The following is a 19,466-nucleotide window of genomic DNA, read 5'->3' on the forward strand; positions in this document are numbered from 1 at the left end:
TATTACTCCTCCTATTGGCTGTGACCCAGTATTACTCCTCCGATTGGCTGTTACCCAGTATTACTCCTCCTATTGGCTGTGAGACAGTATTACTCCTCCTATTGGCTGTGACCCAGTATTACTCCTCCTATTGGCTGTGACCCAGTATTACTCCTCCTATTGGCTGTGACCAAGTATTACTCCTCAGATTGGCTGTGACCGAGTACTACACCACCTAGTGGCTGTGACCCAGTATTACACCTCCTATTGGCTGTGACCCAGTATTACTGCTCCTATTGGCTGTAACTCAGAATTACTCCTGCTATTGGTTATGACTCAGTATTACACCTCCGATTGGCTGTGACCCAATATTACTCCTCCTATTGGCTGTGACACAGTATTACTTCTTCTATTGGCTGTGAGGCAGTATTACTTCTCCTATTGGCTGTGACCCAGTAGTACTACTCCTATTGGCTGTGAGGCAGTATTACTCCTCCTATTGGCTGTGACCCAGTATTACTCCTCCTATTGGCTGTGACCCAGAATTACTCCTCCGATTGGCTCTGACCCAGTATTACTCCTCCTATTGGCTGTGAGACAGTATTACTCCTCCTATTGGCTGTGACCCAGTATTACTCCTCCTATTGGCTGTGACCCAGTATTACTCCTCCTATTGGCTGTGACCCAGTATTACTCCTCCGATTGGCTGTTACCCAGTATTACTCCTCCTATTGGCTGTGAGACAGTATTACTCCTCCTATTGGCTGTGACCCAGTATTACTCCTCCTATTGGCTGTGACCCAGTATTACTCCTCCTATTGGCTGTGACCAAGTATTACTCCTCAGATTGGCTGTGACCGAGTACTACACCACCTAGTGGCTGTGACCCAGTATTACACCTCCTATTGGCTGTGACCCAGTATTACTGCTCCTATTGGCTGTAACTCAGAATTACTCCTGCTATTGGTTATGACTCAGTATTACACCTCCGATTGGCTGTGACCCAATATTACTCCTCCTATTGGCTGTGACACAGTATTACTTCTTCTATTGGCTGTGAGGCAGTATTACTTCTCCTATTGGCTGTGACCCAGTAGTACTACTCCTATTGGCTGTGAGGCAGTATTACTCCTCCTATTGGCTGTGACCCAGTATTACTCCTCCTATTGGCTGTGAGGCAGTTTTACTCCTCTGAATGGCTGTGACCCAGTATTAGTCCTCCTAGTGGCTGTGACCCAGTATTACACCTCCTATTGGCTGTGACCCAGTATTACTCCTCTTATTGGCTGTAACTCAGTATTACTCTTCCTATTGGCTGTAACTCAGTATTATTCCACCTATTGGCTGTAACTCAGTATTACTCTTCCTATTGACTGTAACCCAGTATTACTCCTTATATTGGCTGTGACCCAGTATTACTCCTCCTATTGGCTGTAACTCAGTATTACTCTTCCTATTGGCTGAAACCCAGTATTACTCCTCCTATAGGCTGTAGCCCAGTATTACACCTCCTATAGGCTGTAACGCAGTATTACACCTCTTATTTGCTGTGACCCAGTATTACTCCTCCTATTGGCTGTAACTCAGTATTACTCTTCCTACTGGCTGTAACTCAGTATTACTCCTCCTATTGGCTGTAACTCAGTATTACTCTTCCTATTGGCTGTAACCCAGTATTACTCCTCCTATAGGCTGTAACCCAGTATTACTCCTCCTATTGGCTGTGACCCAATATTACTCCTCCTATTGGCTGTGACACAGTATTACTCCTCCTATTTGCTGTGAGGCAGTATTACTCCTCCTATTGGCTGTGACCCAATATTACTCCTCCTATTGGCTGTGACCCAGTATTACTCCTCCTATTGGCTGTGAGGCAGTATTACTTCTCCTATTTGCTGTGAGGCAGTATTACTCCTCCGATTGGCTATGACCCAGTATTACTCCTCCTATTGGCTGTGACTCAGTATTACTCCTCCTAGTAGCTGTGACCCAGTATTACTCCTCCTATTGGCTGTGACCCAGTATTACTCCTCCGATTGGCTGTGACCCAGTATTACTCCTCCTATTGGCTGTGAGACAGTATTACTCCTCCTATTGGCTGTGACCCAGTATTACTCCTCCTATTGGCTGTGACCCAGTATTACTCCTCCTATTGGCTGTGACCCAGTATTACTCCTCCGATTGGCTGTGACCCAGTACTACACCACCTAGTGGCTGTGACCCAGTATTACACCTCCTATTGGCTGTGACACAGTATTACTACTCCTATTGGCTGTAACTCAAAAATTACTCCTGCTATTGGTTATGACCCAGTATTACACCTCCGATTGGCTGTGACCCAACATTACACCTATTGGCTGTGACCCAATATTACTCCTCCTATTGGCTGTGACACAGTATTACTCCTCCTATTGGCTGTGAGGCAGTATTACTTCTCCTATTGGCTGTGACCTAGTATTACTCCTCCTATTGGCTGTGACCAAATATTACTCCTCCTATTGGCTGTGACCCAGTATTACTGCTCTCATTGGCTGTGAGACATCATTACTTCTCCTATTGGCTGTGACCCAGTATTACTCCTCCTATTGGCTGTGACCCTGTTTTACTCCTCCTAGTGGCTGTGACCCAGTATTACACCTCCTATTGGCTGTGACCCAGTATTACTCCTCCTATTGGCTGTAACTCAGTATTACTCTACCTGTTGGCTGTAACTCAGTATTACTCCACCTATTGGCTGTAACTCAGTATTACTCTTCCTATTGGCTGTAACCCAGTATTACTCCTCCTATTGGCTGTAACTCGGTATTACTCTTCCTATTGGCTGTAACCCAGTATTACTCCTCCTATAGGCTGTAGCCCAGTATTACACCTTCTATAGGCTGTAACCCAGTATTACACCTCCTATTGGCTGTGACCCAGTATTACTCCTCCTATTGGCTGTAACTCAGTATTACTCTTCCTATTGGCTGTAACCCAGTATTACTCCTCCTATAGGCTGTAACCCAGTACTACTCCTCCTATTGGCTGTGACCCAATATTACTCCTCCTATTGGCTGTGACCAAATATTACTCCTCCTATTGGCTGTGACCCAGTATTACTGCTCTCATTGGCTGTGAGACAGCATTACTTCTCCTATTGGCTGTGACCCAGTATTACTCCTCCTATTGGCTGTGACCCTGTTTTACTCCTCCTAGTGGCTGTGACCCAGTATTACACCTCCTATTGGCTGTGACCCAGTATTACTCCTCCTATTGGCTGTAACTCAGTATTACTCTACCTGTTGGCTGTAACTCAGTATTACTCCACCTATTGGCTGTAACTCAGTATTACTCTTCCTATTGGCTGTAACCCAGTATTACTCCTCCTATTGGCTGTAACTCGGTATTACTCTTCCTATTGGCTGTAACCCAGTATTACTCCTCCTATAGGCTGTAGCCCAGTATTACACCTTCTATAGGCTGTAACCCAGTATTACACCTCCTATTGGCTGTGACCCAGTATTACTCCTCCTATTGGCTGTAACTCAGTATTACTCTTCCTATTGGCTGTAACCCAGTATTACTCCTCCTATAGGCTGTAACCCAGTACTACTCCTCCTATTGGCTGTGACCCAATATTACTCCTCCTATTGGCTGTGAGGCAGTATTACTCCTCCTATTGGCTGTGACCCAATATTACTCCTCCTATTGGCTGTGACCCAGTATTACTCCTCCTATTGGCTGTGAGGCAGTATTACTTCTCCTATTTGCTGTGAGGTAGTATTACTCCTCCGATTGGCTATGACCCAGTATTACTCCTCCTATTGGCTGTGACCCAGTATTACTCCTCCTAGTAGCTGTGACCCAGTATTACACCTCCTATTGGCTGTGACCCAGTATTACTCCTCCTATTGGCTGTAACTCCATATTACTCTTCCTATTGGCTGTAACCCAGTATTACTCCTCCTATAGGCTGTAACCCAGTATTACACCTCCTATTGGCTGTGACCCAATATTACTCCTCCTATTGGCTGTAACTTAGTATTACTCCTCCTATTGGCTGTAACCCAGGATAACTCCTCATATAGGCTGTAGCCCAGTATTACACCTCCTATAGGCTGTAACCCAGTATTACTCCACCTATAGGCTGTAACCCAGTATTACACCTTCTATTGGCTGTGACCCAGTATTACTCCTCCTATTGGCTATAAATCAGTATTACTCTTCCTATTGGCTGTAACTCAGTATTACTCCTCCTATTGGCTGTAACTCAGTATTACTCTTCCTATTGGCTGTGACCCAGTATTACTCCTCCTATTGGCTGTAACTCAGTATTACTCCTCCTATAGGCTGTAACCCAGTATTACTCCTCCTATTGGCTGTGACCCAGTATTACTCCTCCTAATGGCTGTGACCCAGTATTACTCCTCCTATTGGCTGTAACTCAGTATTACTCCTCCTATTGGCTGTAACTCAGTATTACTCTTCCTATTGGCTGTAACTCAGTATTACTCCTCCTATTGGCTGTAACTCAGTATTACTCTTCCTATTGGCTGTAACCCAGTATTACTCCTCCTACAGGCTGTAACTCAGTATTACTCCTCCTACTGTCTGTGACCCAGTATTACTCTTCCTATTGGCTGTAACCCAGTATTACTCCTCCTATAGGCTGTAACCCACTATTACACCACCTAGTGGCTCTGACCCAGTATTACACCACCTAGTGGCTTTGCTACAATCTTCCAGTCATCTGTTTTCTGGCAGTCTGTTTCTTCTGGTCTGCATACGTTGCTTAGCTTGGTGTCAATGCAGTAGTCGATGGTCGTGCAGTAACCTCATATCTTGAACGCCACTTGTAAAACTTAATCAGTCGGTGACTTTTTAGCATCGTCCATTTTCTGGATAGATTTAATATTGCTAAGAGCAGTGCTATAGATTATGCGAGGGGAATAAAAAAAATGACAAGAATTACTCGGCGGCAGGCATGATGGCGATGGTGTAGGACACATTACAAATGACTGCTCCGTCACACAGTGAACGGCTACAGGGCAGGAATGGAATTGTGTAGACTGGAACCTCTACTTCTTGGCATGAGAGAATTAATGAGAACAGGGCGAGTATGCAAATCAGCCATCGATTTCCATAATAATCCAGTTAGGTGAGTGCCGCACTATAAACCTCAAGCCAAGGACAATCCCAGAACGTAGATTAGTTTCGGCTGTGAACCTAAGCTCCTTTGGGAATTTAGTGGTTAACCGACTATCCGATAAAACCTCTTTATTTTATTTAAGAAAGTTTCAATGAAGCAAATTTCCCCACACGGGCCCTCAGTTGGCGTTACCCATATACCCTTCCCTATATGTGCCCTTGGCAGAATTTGGGTCTGAATGCAAAATCTAAAAAAGAACCCTCCATTATCATGGGTTTTAATACTATTGATCTTTCTATTTGGGGCCTAAGGGCCCCTTAGGGCCCGTATAGAGTTGAGGTGCAACCATAACCCATGCACCCACTATAGTTACTCCCTTGCAAGGATATGGTAATCACATATGCTGTAATGTTAGAACCGAAAAAATAATTAAGGGTACAAAGACCTATTGTTGTGGTTGATCAGTCATAATCATTGAGCTCCTGAAAGGTCCCCGTTATTATAATTGTAATCAATATTTCTTACTTTGGATTTCATGGTGTAAACAAGATTTACAACATAGGATGGTTCATTGGGTTAAATATAAAGAAGATGTCCAGATTAGACACTTAATTATTAATTTGCGGCTCCTCGTGGGCGGGGTCACTCTACTGGGAATAGTAATTTTCTCAACGTTCTACAAACCTTAGAGTTTTCTGATTTACCAAACAAGTATAGGTCAAGACAGGGTATCCGTTCCCCACTATGAAAGCCCTAATGAGGAGGTCGCCCCTTTAAAATGTATTTATATTTATTAAAGGGATGCCGGCAGAAAAAAATATCCAGTGTATTAGATCCCCCTCTAAATCTCAAAAACTTTTCTTCATGGTTTTTGGCACGCCTGGCATCTCCTGTAAATCCCACAGACCCCAAAGTATTTATTGGCACAATAATTTAAATGCAGTAAGACGACGATGAGACGTGAGGGATTGTGTGCAGCGAGCGCGGGCCCCAGAGAGGCAGAACTGGCACTATGCAGAAAATTATTGTAAAAAGAACAGTAAGAAAATTCTGCATTTGATGATGTAAATGTAAAATGAGGACAGTGGAGAAGCCGGGATAATGCTCTGACCGATAGATTGCCCATTGTTTCAAAACTTGAATTTTATCCTTCTTCTGCCATGGGAAATGTAATGAATAAACCCATCCCTGCGCCATCTGCTCCTTTGAACAGCAGCCAGTGTATATCATACTGGTACATGGGGAGAGAGAGAACTACTTACCATAGACTAATCCATTATACTGGCCGGCTGCAATGTATGGTAGACATACACCATGTGTATAATATTACTGTATTGTTCCACTAAGAATGGATGAAGGTATAAAAATGACGCAAAGTCCAGAAAGCAAATACACCTAAATATAAAGCGCATGAAAAAGAGGCGGAATATATACTATAGATAGGGGGCAATATAACAGTAGTTATATTATTGATCATAGGGGGCAGTATTATAGTAGATATATTCTTGTACATAGTGTGCAGTATTATAGTAGTTATATTCTTGTACATAGGGGCAGTATTATAGTAGTTATATTCTCGTACATAGGAGGCAGTATTATAGTAGTTATATTCTTGTACATAGGGGCAGTATTATAGTAGTTATATTCTTGTACATAGGAGTAGTATTATAGTAGTTATATTCTTGTACATAGGGAGCAGTATTATAGTAGTTATATTATTGTACATAGGAGCAGTATTATAGTAGTTATATTCTTGTACATAGGGCAGTATTATAGCAGTTATATTCTTGTACATAGGGCAGTATTATAGCAGTTATATTCTTGTATATAGGGGCAGTATTATAGTAGTTATATTCTTGTACATAGGGGGCAGTATTATAGTAGTTATATTCTTGTACATAGGAGCAGTATTATAGTAGTTATATTCTTGTACATAGGGGCAGTATTACAGTAGTTATATTCTTGTATATAGGAGCAGTATTATAGTAGTTATATTCCTGTACATAGGGCAGTATTATAGCAGTTATATTCTTGTATATAGGAGCAGTATTATAGTAGTTATATTCCTGTACATAGGGCAGTATTATAGCAGTTATATTCTTGTACATAGGAGCAGTATTATAGTAGTTATATTCTTGTACATAGGGCAGTATTATAGCAGTTATATTCTTGTACATAGGGCAGTATTATAGCAGTTATATTCTTGTATATAGGGGCAGTATTATAATAGTTATATTCTTGTACATAGGGGCAGTATTGTAGTAATTATATTCTTGTACATAGGAGCAGTATTATAGTAGTTATATTCTTGTACATAGGAGCAGTATTATCTACTATATAAGTGTCTGAGGGTCACTTCCGTCCTTCTGTCTGTCTGTCTGTCACGGATATTCATTGGTTGCAGCCTCTGTCTGGCATGTAATCCAAGTCGCTGATTGGTCGTGACACAGTCCGGCGGAAAAATGGCCGCTCCTTCCTCCCCGCAGTCAGTTCCCGCTCCGTACTTCCCTCCAGTCTGCGCTCACACAGGGTTAATGGCAGCGTTGACCGCAGTGTAACGCGCTTGGTTAACGCTGCTATTAACCCTGTGTGACCAACTTTTTACTATTCATGCTGCCTATGCAGCATGAATAGTAAAACGATCTAAGGTTAAAAATAATAATAATAAAAAAAAATCGTTATATTCTCACTGTCCGTCAGCCCCCGGATCGACAACAGGCCTTTCCCGCTCGCGACGTTCCGGTAACCGGTCCATGCTGCGATCTCGCGAGATGATGACGTAGCGGTCTTTTGAGACTGCTACATCATCATCTCGTGAGACCGCAATGCACTCTTGAGACCGGAGCGCACGAGCAGCGTTGGAAACCGCTTCGCTTGGATCCAGAGGCTCCGGAAGGTGAGTATAAAACTATTTTTTATTTTATTTCTTTTTTTTTAACAGGGATATGATGCCCACATTGCTATATACTACGTGGGCTGGGCAATATACTACATGGGCTGTGCTATATACTACGTGGCTGGGCAATATACTACATGGGCTCTGTTATATACTACGTGGCTGGGCAATATACTACATGGGCTGTGCTATATACTACGTGACTGGGCAATATACTGCATGGGCTGGGCAATATACTACATGGGCTGTGCTATATACTACGTGGCTGGGCAATATACTACATGGGCTGTGCTATATACTACGTGGCTAGGCAATATACTACATGGGCTCTGCTATATACTACGTGGCTGGGCAATATACTACATGGGCTGTGCTATATACTACGTGACTGGGCAATATACTACATGGGCTGGACAATATACTACATGGGCTGTGCTATATACTACGTGGCTGGGCAATATACTACATGGGCTTTGCTATATACTACGTGGCTGGGCAATATACTACATGGGCTGTGCTATGTACTACGTGGCTGGGCAATATACTACATGGGCTCTGCTATATACTACGTGGCTGGGCAATATACTACATGGGCTGTGCTATATACTACGTGGCTGGGCAATATACTACATGGGCTGTGCTATATACTATGTGGCTGGGCAATGTACTACGTGGCTAGGCAATATACTACGTGGCTGGGCAATATACTACATACTACGTGGCTGGGCAATATACTACGTGGCACTGTGCTGTATACTACGTGGGCTGCGCAATATACAACGTGAGCTGCGCAATATACAATGTGGGCTGTGCAATATACAACGTGGGCTGCGCAATATACTACATGGACTGCGCAATATACAACGTGGGCTGCGCAATATACAACGTGGGCTGCGCAATATACAACGTGGGCTGCGCAATATACTATGTGGGCTACGCAATGTACAACGTGGGCTGCGCAATGTACAATGAGGGCTGCGCAATGTACTACGTGGGCTGCGCAATATACAATGTGGGCTGCGCAATATACTACGTAGGCTGCGCAATGTACTACGTGGGCTGCGCAATGTACTACGTGGGCTGCACAATGTACTGCATGGGCTGCGCAATGTACTGCGTGGGCTGCGCAATGTACTGTGTGGGCTGCGCAATGTACTGCGTGGCTGTGCAATATACTACATGGGCTGTGCCATACACTACGCATACATATTCTAGAATACCCGATGCGTTAGAATCGTGAAACCATCTAGTAGTGGTTATATTCTTGTACATAGGAGCAGTATTGTAGTAGTTATATTCTTGTACATAGGGGGCAGTATTATAGTAGTTATATTCATGTACATAGAGGCAGTATTATAGTAGTTATATTGTTGTATATAGGGGCAGTATTATAGTAGTTATATTCTTGTACATAGGGGCAGTATTATAGCAGTTATATTCTTGTACATAGGAACAGTATTATAGTAGTTATATTATTGTACATAGGGACAGTATTATAGTAGTTATATTCTTGTACATAGGAGCAGTGTTATAGTAGTTATATTCTTGTACATAGGGGCAGTAATATAGTAGTTATATTCTTGTACATAGGGGCAGTATTATAGTAGTTATATTCTTGTACATAGGGGCAGTATTATAGTAGTTATATTCTTGTATATAGGGGCAGTATTATAGTAGTTATATTCTTGTACATAGGAACAGTATTATAGTAGTTATATTATTGTACATAGGAGCAGTATTATAGTAGTTATATTCTTGTACATAGGGGCAGTATTATAGTAGTTATATTCTTGTACATAGGAGCAGTATTATAGTAGTTATATTCTTGTATATAGGGGGCAGTATTATAGTAGTTATATTCTTGTACATAGGAGCAGTATTATAGTAGTTATATTCTTGTACATAGGGACAGTATTATAGTAGTTATATTATTGTACATAGGGGCAGTATTATAGTAGTTATATTCTTGTAGATAGGAACAGTATTATAGTAGTTATATTATTGTACATAGGAGCAGTATTATAGAAGTTATATTCTTGTACATAGGCGCAGTATTATAGTAGTTATATTCTTGTACATAGGAGCAGTATTATAGTAGTTATATTCTTGTACATAGGGGGCAGTATTATAGTAATTATATTCTTGTACATAGGAGCAGTATTATAGTAGTTATATTCTTGTACATAGGAGCAGTATTATAGTAGTTACATTCTTGTACATAGGAGCAGTATTATGGTAGTTATATTCTTGTACATAGGGGCAGTATTATTGTAGTTATATTCTTGTACATAGGAGCAGTATTATTGTAGTTATATTCTTGTATATAGGGGCAGTATTATAGTAGTTATATTCTTGTACATAGGGGCAGTATTATAGTAGTTATATTCTTGTACATAGGAGCAGTATTATAGTAGTTATATTCTTGTACATAGGAGCAGTAATATAGTAGTTATATTCATGTACATAGGGGCAGTATTATAGTAGTTATATTCTTGCACATATGGGCAGTATTATAGTAGTTATATTCTTGTACATATGGGCAGTATTATAGTAGTTATATTCTTGTACATAGGAGCAGTATTATAGTAGTTATTTTCTTGTACATAGGAGCAGTATTATAGTAGTTATATTCTTGTACATAGGAGCAGTATTATCTACTATATAAGTGTCTGAGGGTCACTTCCGTCCTTCTGTCTGTCTGTCTGTCACGGATATTCATTGGTTGCGGCCTCTGTCTGGCATGTAATCCAGTCGCTGATTGGTCGTGGCACAGTCCGGCGGAAAAATGGCCGCTCCTTCCTCCCCGCAGTCAGTTCCCGCTCCGTACTTCCCTCCAGTCTGCGCTCACACAGGGTTAATGGCAGCCTTGACCGCAGTGTAACGCACTCGGTTAACGCTGCTATTAACCCTGTGTGACCAACTTTTTACTATTCATGCTGCCTATGCAGCATGAATAGTAAAACGATCTAAGGTTAAAAATAATAATTAAAAAAAAAACAAACGTTATATTCTCACTGTTCGTCAGCCCCCGGATCGACAACAGGCCTTTCCCGCTCGCGACGCTCCGGTAACCGGTCCATGCTGCGATCTCGCGAGATGATGACGTAGCGGTCTTTTGAGACTGCTACATCATCATCTCGTGAGACCGCAATGCACTCTTGAGACCGGAGCGCACGAGCAGCGTCGGTAACCGCTTCGCTTGGATCCGGAGGCTCCGGAAGGTGAGTATAAAACTATTTTTTATTTTATTTCTTTTTTTTAACAGGGATATGATGCCCACATTGCTATATACTACGTGGGCTGGGCAATATACTACATGGGCTGTGCTATATACTACTTGGCTGGGCAATATACTACATGGGCTGTGCTATATACTACGTGACTGGGCAATATACTACATGGGCTGGACAATATACTACATGGGCTGTGCTATATACTACGTGGCTGGGCAATATACTACATGGGCTGTGCTATATACTACGTGGCTGGGCAATATACTACATGGGCTCTGCTATATACTACGTGGCTGGGCAATATACTACATGGGCTGTGCTATATACTACGTGACTGGGCAATATACTACATGGGCTGGACAATATACTACATGGGCTGTGCTATATACTACGTGGCTGGGCAATATACTACATGGGCTGTGCTATATACCACGTGGCTGGGCAATATACTACATGGGCTCTGCTATATACTATTTGGCTGGGCAATATACTACATGGGCTGTGCTATATACTACGTGACTGGGCAATATACTACATGGGCTGTGCTATATACTACGTGGCTGGGCAATATACTACATGGGATGTGCTATATACTACGTGGCTGGGCAATATACTACATGGGCTGTGCTATGTACTACGTGGCTGGGCAATATACTACATGGGCTCTGCTATATACTACGTGGCTGGGCAATATACTACATGGGCTGTGCTATATACTACGTGGCTGGGCAATATACTACATGGGCTGTGCTATATACTATGTGGCTGGGCAATGTACTACGTGGCTAGGCAATATACTACGTGGCTGGGCAATATACTACATACTACGTGGCTGGGCAATATACTACGTGGCACTGTGCTGTATACTACGTGGGCTGCGCAATATACAACGTGAGCTGCGCAATATACAACATGGGCTGTGCAATATACTACGTGGACTGCGCAATATACAACGTGGGCTGCGCAATATACAACGTGGGCTGCACAATATACAACGTGGGCTGCGCAATATACTACGTGGACTGCGCAATATACAACGTGGGCTGCGCAATATACAGCGTGGGCTGCGCAATATACAACGTGGGCTGCGCAATATACTATGTGGGCTGCTGTTGTGAACTCTATTTTTGGGCTCCCTCTAGTGGTCACAAGCGGTACTGTGTAGTGTTGTCTTTCTGCAGGTTGGCAGCATCAGCTGGTTCGTTATCCTTGGTTGGTTTCCTATTTAGCTCACCTGGATACTCAGTTCCTTGCCTGCTCTCAATGTATTCAGTGCTCTTCAGATTCCTTGTGACTACCTTGCTCCCAGTCTCTCCAAGACAAGCTAAGTTTTTGTTTGTTCATTTTTGATTATCAGCATTCATCATGTTTCTTGTCCAGCTTGCTAAAATGTGATTTCCTCGCTTGCTGGTTGCTCTAGGGGACTGAGTTTCTCCCCCCACACCGTTAGTTGGTGCGGGGGTTCTTGAAATCTCAGTGTGGATATTTTGTAAGGGTTTTTTACTGACCGCATAGACCCCTTTTCTATTCTCTGCTATCTAGTATTAGTGGGCCTCATTTGCTGAATCTGTTTTCACCCCTGTGTATGTGCCTTCCTCTTACCTCACCGGCTACTTCTAGTGTGTTTGGATAGGTTCAGATTTGCAGTCAGTCCAGTTTGCCACCTCCCTAGAGCTTGTCCTATGTTTGTTACTTAGCTGGAGTAATTTGTGATCCTCAATCACTAAGAATCATAACAGGCTGCGCAATGTACAACGTGGGCTGCGCAATGTACAATGTGGGCTGCGCAATGTACTACGTGGGCTGCGCAATATACAATGTGGGCTGCGCAATATACTACGTAGGCTGCGCAATGTACTACGTGGGCTGCGCAATGTACTGCATGGGCTGCGCAATGTACTGCGTGGGCTGCTGTCATGGTTCCCAATGGCAAGGGAACGTAAGAAACATATAAGTAACGAACGAGCTCTCGGGTGATGGAAACTCGAGTTGACCGTGAGCTAAATCTACCACACAACTAACAGTAGCCAGGGAGCATACCTACGGCTTCCTATATGCCACGCGCCAGCCGGAGGACTAACTACGCCTGGTAGAGGAAGAAACAGACCTGGCTTACCTCTAGGGAAATACCCCAAAAGATGATAGCAGCCCCCCACATGTAATAACGGTGAATTAAGAGGAAAAGACATACACAGTATGAAAGTAGATTTAGCAAAGAGAGGTCCACTTACTAGATAGCAGAAGGATACAAAAGAGGACTTCACGGTCAACTGAAAACCCTTTCAAAAACCATCCTGAAATTACTTTAAGACTCCTGTGTCAACTCATGACACAGGAGTGGCAATTTCATCCCGCAAGAGCTTCCAGCTACAGAGAATAACAAAACTGCAAACTGGACAAAAGGTACAAAACAAAAGGACAAAGTCCACTTAGCTGATCAGCAGACTAGTAGCAGGAACATGCAACCGAAGGCTCTGGTTACAATGATGACCGGCAAGGAAAAGACTGGAGAGCAAGGCTAAATAGGAAACTCCCAAACACTGATGGAAGCAGGTGAACAGAAGCAGCAAAGTGCAAACAAGTCACCAGTACCACCAGCAACCACCAGGGGAGCCCAAAAAGCGGATACACAACAGGCTGCGCAATGTACTGCGTGGGCTGCGCAATGTACTGCGTGGCTGTGCAATATACTACATGGGCTGTGCTATACACTACGCATACATATTCTAGAATACCCGATGCGTTAGAATCGTGCCACCATCTAGTAGTGGTTATATTCTTGTACATAGGAGCAGTATTGTAGTAGTTATATTCTTGTACATAGGGGGCAGTATTATAGTAGTTATATTCATGTACATAGGAGCAGTGTTATAGTAGTTATATTCTTGTACATAGGGGCAGTATTATAGTAGTTATATTCTTGTACATAGGGGCAGTATTATAGCAGTTATATTCTTGTACATAGGAACAGTATTATAGTAGTTATATTATTGTACATAGGAGCAGTATTATAGTAGTTATATTCTTGTACATAGGAGCAGTGTTATAGTAGTTATATTCTTGTACATAGGGGCAGTATTATAGTAGTTATATTCTTGTACATAGGGGCAGTATTATAGTAGTTATTGTTGTGAACTCTATTTTTGGGCTCCCTCTTGTGGTCACAAGTGGTACTGTGTGAGTGCTGTCTTTGGGCTCCCTCTGGTGGCTCTTTGTGTCATTCTGCAGGTCTGGGGCTGGCTTCAGCTGTCTCGTTATCTGTTAGCTGGTTTCCTATTTAGCTCACCTGGACTTTCAGTGGTTGCCTGCTGTCGATGTATTCAGTGCTATTTTGATCACTCCTGAATTCCTTTGTTATCAGTCTCTTCAAGAGAAGCTAAGTTTCTGTTTGGTTATTTTTTGCTCATCAGTGTTCAATATGTTTCTTGGTTATTTATTTGTCCTTGTCCAGCTTGCTAATATGTGATTTCCTTGCTTGCTGGTAGCTCTAGGGGGCTGAGTTTCTCCCCTCACACCGTTAGTTGGTGTGGGGGTTCTTGAATTCTCAGCGTGGATATTTTATATAGGGTTTTTTACTGACCGCACAGTTCCCTGTCTGTCTTCTGCTATCTAGTATTAGTGGGCCTCATTTGCTGAATCTGTTTTCATTTCTACGTTTTGTATTTTCCCCTTACCTCACCGTTATTATTTGTTGGGGGCTTCCTATATCTTTGGGGTCATTTCTCTGAGGCAAGTGAGGTCTTACTTTCTCTATAGGGGTAGCAAGTTTCTCAGGCTGCGTCGAGACGTCCAGGAATTTAGGCACGTTCACCGGCTACCTTTAGTGTGTTTGGTTAGGATCAGGTTTGCGGTCAGTCCAGTTACCACTTCCCTAGAGCTCGTTCTATGTTCAGTAACTTAGCTAGTCCATTCTGTGATCCTCAGCCACTAAGGATCATAACAGTACAGCAGGCCCTGAAAATATTGTGTCTGACAGAGGATCCCAGTTTGTGTCCAGATTTTGGCGGATCTTTTGTGCTAAGATGGGCATTGATTTGTCTTTTTCGTCGGCCTTCCATCCTCAGACGAATGGCCAAACCGAGCGAACTAATCAGACCTTGGAAACTTATTTAAGATGTTTTGTTTCTGCTGATCAGGATGATTGGGTGACTTTTTTGCCATTGGCCGAGTTTGCCCTTAATAATCGGGCTAGTTCTGCTACTTTGGTTTCGCCTTTTTTCTGCAATTCTGGTTTTCATCCTTGTTTTTCCTCGGGTCAGGTTGAGCCTTCTGACTGTCCTAGGGTGGATTCTGTGGTGGATAGGTTGCAGCAGATTTGGAACCATGTGGTGGACAATTTGAAGTTGTCACAGGAGAAGGCTCAGCGCTTTGCCAACCGCCGTCGCGGTGTGGGTCCCCGACTTCGTGTTGGGGATTTGGTATGGCTGTCTTCTCGGTATGTTCCTATGAAGGTCTCCTCTCCTAAATTCAAGCCTCGCTTCATCGGTCCTTATAAGATTTTGGAAATCCTTAACCCGGTGTCATTTCGTTTGGACCTCCCAGCGTCGTTTGCCATTCATAACGTGTTCCATAGGTCTTTGTTGCGGAGGTATGTGGTGCCTGTGGTTCCTTCTGTTGAGCCCCCTGCCCCGGTGCTGGTTGAGGGTGAATTGGAGTACGTGGTGGAGAAGATCTTGGATTCTCGTATTTCTAGACGGAGGCTTCAGTATTTGGTTAAGTGGAAGGGCTATGGCCAGGAGGATAATTCCTGGGTTGTCGCCTCTGATGTTCATGCGGCCGATCTGGTTCATGCCTTCCATGTGGCTCATCCTGATTGCCCTGGGGGTTTTGATGAGGGTTCGGTGACCCCTCCTCAAGGGGGGGGTACTGTTGTGAACTCTGTTTTTGGGCTCCCTCTTGTGGTCACAAGTGGTACTGTGTGAGTGCTGTCTTTGGGCTCCCTCTGGTGGCTCTTTGTGTCATTCTGCAGGTCTGGGGCTGGCTTCAGCTGTCTCGTTATCTGTTAGCTGGTTTCCTATTTAGCTCACCTGGACTTTCAGTGGTTGCCTGCTGTCGATGTATTCAGTGCTATTTTGATCGCTCCTGAATTCCTTTGTTATCAGTCTCTTCAAGAGAAGCTAAGTTTCTGTTTGGTTATTTTTTGCTCATCAGTGTTCAATATGTTTCTTGGTTATTTATTTGTCCTTGTCCAGCTTGCTAATATGTGATTTCCTTGCTTGCTGGTAGCTTTAGGGGGCTGAGTTTCTCCCCTCACACCGTTAGTTGGTGTGGGGGTTCTTGAATTCTCAGCGTGGATATTTTGTATAGGGTTTTTTACTGACCGCACAGTTCCCTGTCTGTCTTCTGCTATCTAGTATTAGTGGGCCTCATTTGCTGAATCTGTTTTCATTTCTACGTTTTGTATTTTCCCCTTACCTCACCGTTATTATTTGTTGGGGGCTTCCTATATCTTTGGGGTCATTTCTCTGAGGCAAGTGAGGTCTTACTTTCTCTATAGGGGTAGCAAGTTTCTCAGGCTGCGTCGAGACGTCCAGGAATTTAGGCACGTTCACCGGCTACCTTTAGTGTGTTTTGTTAGGATCAGATTTGCGGTCAGTCCAGTTACCACTTCCCTAGAGCTCGTTCTATGTTCAGTAACTTAGCTAGTCCATTCTGTGATCCTCAGCCACTAAGGATCATAACAAGTTATATTCTTGTATATAGGGGCAGTATTATAGTAGTTATATTCTTGTACATAGGAACAGTATTATAGTAGTTATATCATTGTACATAGGAGCAGTATTATAGTAGTTATATTCTTGTACATAGGAGCAGTGTTATAGTAGTTATATTCTTGTACATAGGGGCAGTATTATCTATATATATAATTGTCTAAGGGTTTTTCCGTCTGTCTGTCTGTCTGTCTGTCTGTCTTTCTGTCTGTCTGTCTGTCTGTCTGTCTTTCTGTCTGTCTGTCTGTCTGTCCTGGAAATCCCGTGTCTCTGATTGGTCGAGGCCGCCAGGCCTTGACCAATCAGCGACAGGCACAGTATCGACGTAGATGTCATAATGGTTGCCAAGGCGACGATGATGTCAGAAAGGTATACTACGGGGACATGCATATTCTAGAATACCCGATGTGTTAGAATCGGGCCACAATCTAGTAGTAGTTATATTCTTGTACATAGGAGCAGTATTATAGTAGTTATATTCTTGTATATAGGGGGCAGTATTATAGTAGTTATATTATTGTACATAGGGGCAGTATTATAGTAGTTATATTCTTGTACATGGGAACAGTATTATAGTAGTTATATTATTGTACATAGGAGCAGTATTATAGCAGTTATATTCTTGTACATAGGCGCAGTCTGTATACATATACACTTAATACCTTTATATGCCTTACAAACTAATGGGTGTTTATAGCATAAGTTAAATGTATGAAATATGTGGACGGGATAATCACCCTAATTGTGAGGAGAACTATGTTTCCCTGTATTTCCACAGTATATTTTCCATTATGATGTATTATAGCAACCCATTTAATCTCTTTGTCTAGCATATCAGACTGTTATATCAGTACCATTAATTATATTTATTATTAGGGATAGTGTGCGGGTCTCTTTATTCCTCAGGACACTCTGTTATTATATCAGGTCTTATTATTATTTTGTTGTTTTGTAAATTAATTTAATAAAGATATCTTGTTTTTATATTATGGTTCTCTTCGTGCAGTTAATGGTATCTAAATCCGCGTTTTGTGTAGGCAGTATTATAGTAGTTATATTCTTGTACATAGGAGCAGTATTATAGTAGTTATATTCTTGTACATAGGGGGCAGTATTATAGTAATTATATTCTTGTACATAGGAGCAGTATCATAGTAGTTATATTCTTGTACATAGGAGCAGTATTATAGTAGTTACATTCTTGTACATAGGAGCAGTATTATAGTAGTTATATTCTTGTACATAGGGGCAGTATTATTGTAGTTATATTCTTGTACATAGGAGCAGTATTATTGTAGTTATATTCTTGTATATAGGGGCAGTATTATAGTAGTTATAATCTTGTACATAGGAGCAGTATTATAGTAGTTATATTCTTGTACATAGGAGCAGTAATATAGTAGGTATTTTCTTGTACATAGGAGCAGTATTATAGTAGTTATATTCTTGTACATAGGGGCAGTATTATTGTAGTTATATTCTTGTACATAGGAGCAGTATTATAGTAGTTATATTCTTGTACATAGGGGCAGTATTATAGTGGTTATATTCTTGTACATAGGAGCAGTATTATAGTTGTTATATTCTTGTACATAGGGGGAGGTATTACAGTAGTTATATTTTTACATATGTGAGCGGTTGATGCTCTATGTAAGATTCAGGATGCATACATATGTGATAGTGTATTGTATAACAGAATTGTACATTCACACTGATTCCAGAAAACTATTTAAACATAATAAAAATGTTAATTTTCTTTTCTTATTTCTCTAAGCAAAGCATAATGATTACTGTATATATATTTCAATGTTGTTTTTCCTCCTCTTTATCACTAGGGGATAATTTCTCCTCAAGATCTGTTAATTCCCCGAGAAAGACGCTCCGTGTTGGGTATCTGTATCTTCTGCTGTGGATGCTGCATGACGTAATCTCATGTCTCCAAGAACCTATGAAGATCGAATGCTCTATGAGGTTTTACATAGATATCTATAGAAGATTGTTTTGATTCTATACATGGACAAAGATGACATACAGTTGTCTCTATACAACGTCTTCTTAAACTACAGAATTGGGATCAAGATAGCCAGGATTTAATGGAAATATTTTATGGATAGAGTAGGACCAGAGGTGGACCTGACATGGAAGAACACTAAAGAGAAGAAAATGATCTCCCTGGAGAAGCTTCCCTGTAAATCAAAGCCCAACTCATTAAAAAGCCTAAAACATGGCTGGACATATCAACACAACCAGAGGCCCCCATATGGATGTATTACTGTTGATGTTGATTAAAATATGCAATGTCCTTCAGTTACAGATTTTATGGAACTTTCCCAAATTGTTATATTCAATCCTTGAGGACATAGGACAAGGAAAGGTTTGGTGTAAACCTCCAAAATGGAGTGAGCTAAAGTCAACACCCTTCCCAAGTCTAATTTGTTCCTTTCATTTTTATGGATGCTATTATGTAAATTGTAGACAAATATTATTATCTCCATTGGAATATTCTCTGTTTTCCGTAA

General features: G+C 42.0%; 1 long non-coding RNA gene across 1 annotated transcript in view; it reads left to right on the forward strand.

The window, feature by feature from the left end:
- The window catches only part of LOC143768688 (uncharacterized), a 97,613-nt gene extending 78,701 nt beyond the window's left edge, over positions 1–18,912 (forward strand). The window contains exon 4 of the long non-coding RNA XR_013213992.1: positions 18,783–18,912. This is a non-coding gene — a long non-coding RNA (uncharacterized LOC143768688). The remainder of the gene's footprint in view (positions 1–18,782) is intronic.
- The last annotated feature ends 554 nt before the right edge of the window (positions 18,913–19,466 follow it).

This window comes from Ranitomeya variabilis, chromosome 4 (genome assembly GCF_051348905.1).
Source record: "Ranitomeya variabilis isolate aRanVar5 chromosome 4, aRanVar5.hap1, whole genome shotgun sequence".
NCBI classification, from domain to species: Eukaryota; Metazoa; Chordata; class Amphibia; order Anura; family Dendrobatidae; genus Ranitomeya; species Ranitomeya variabilis.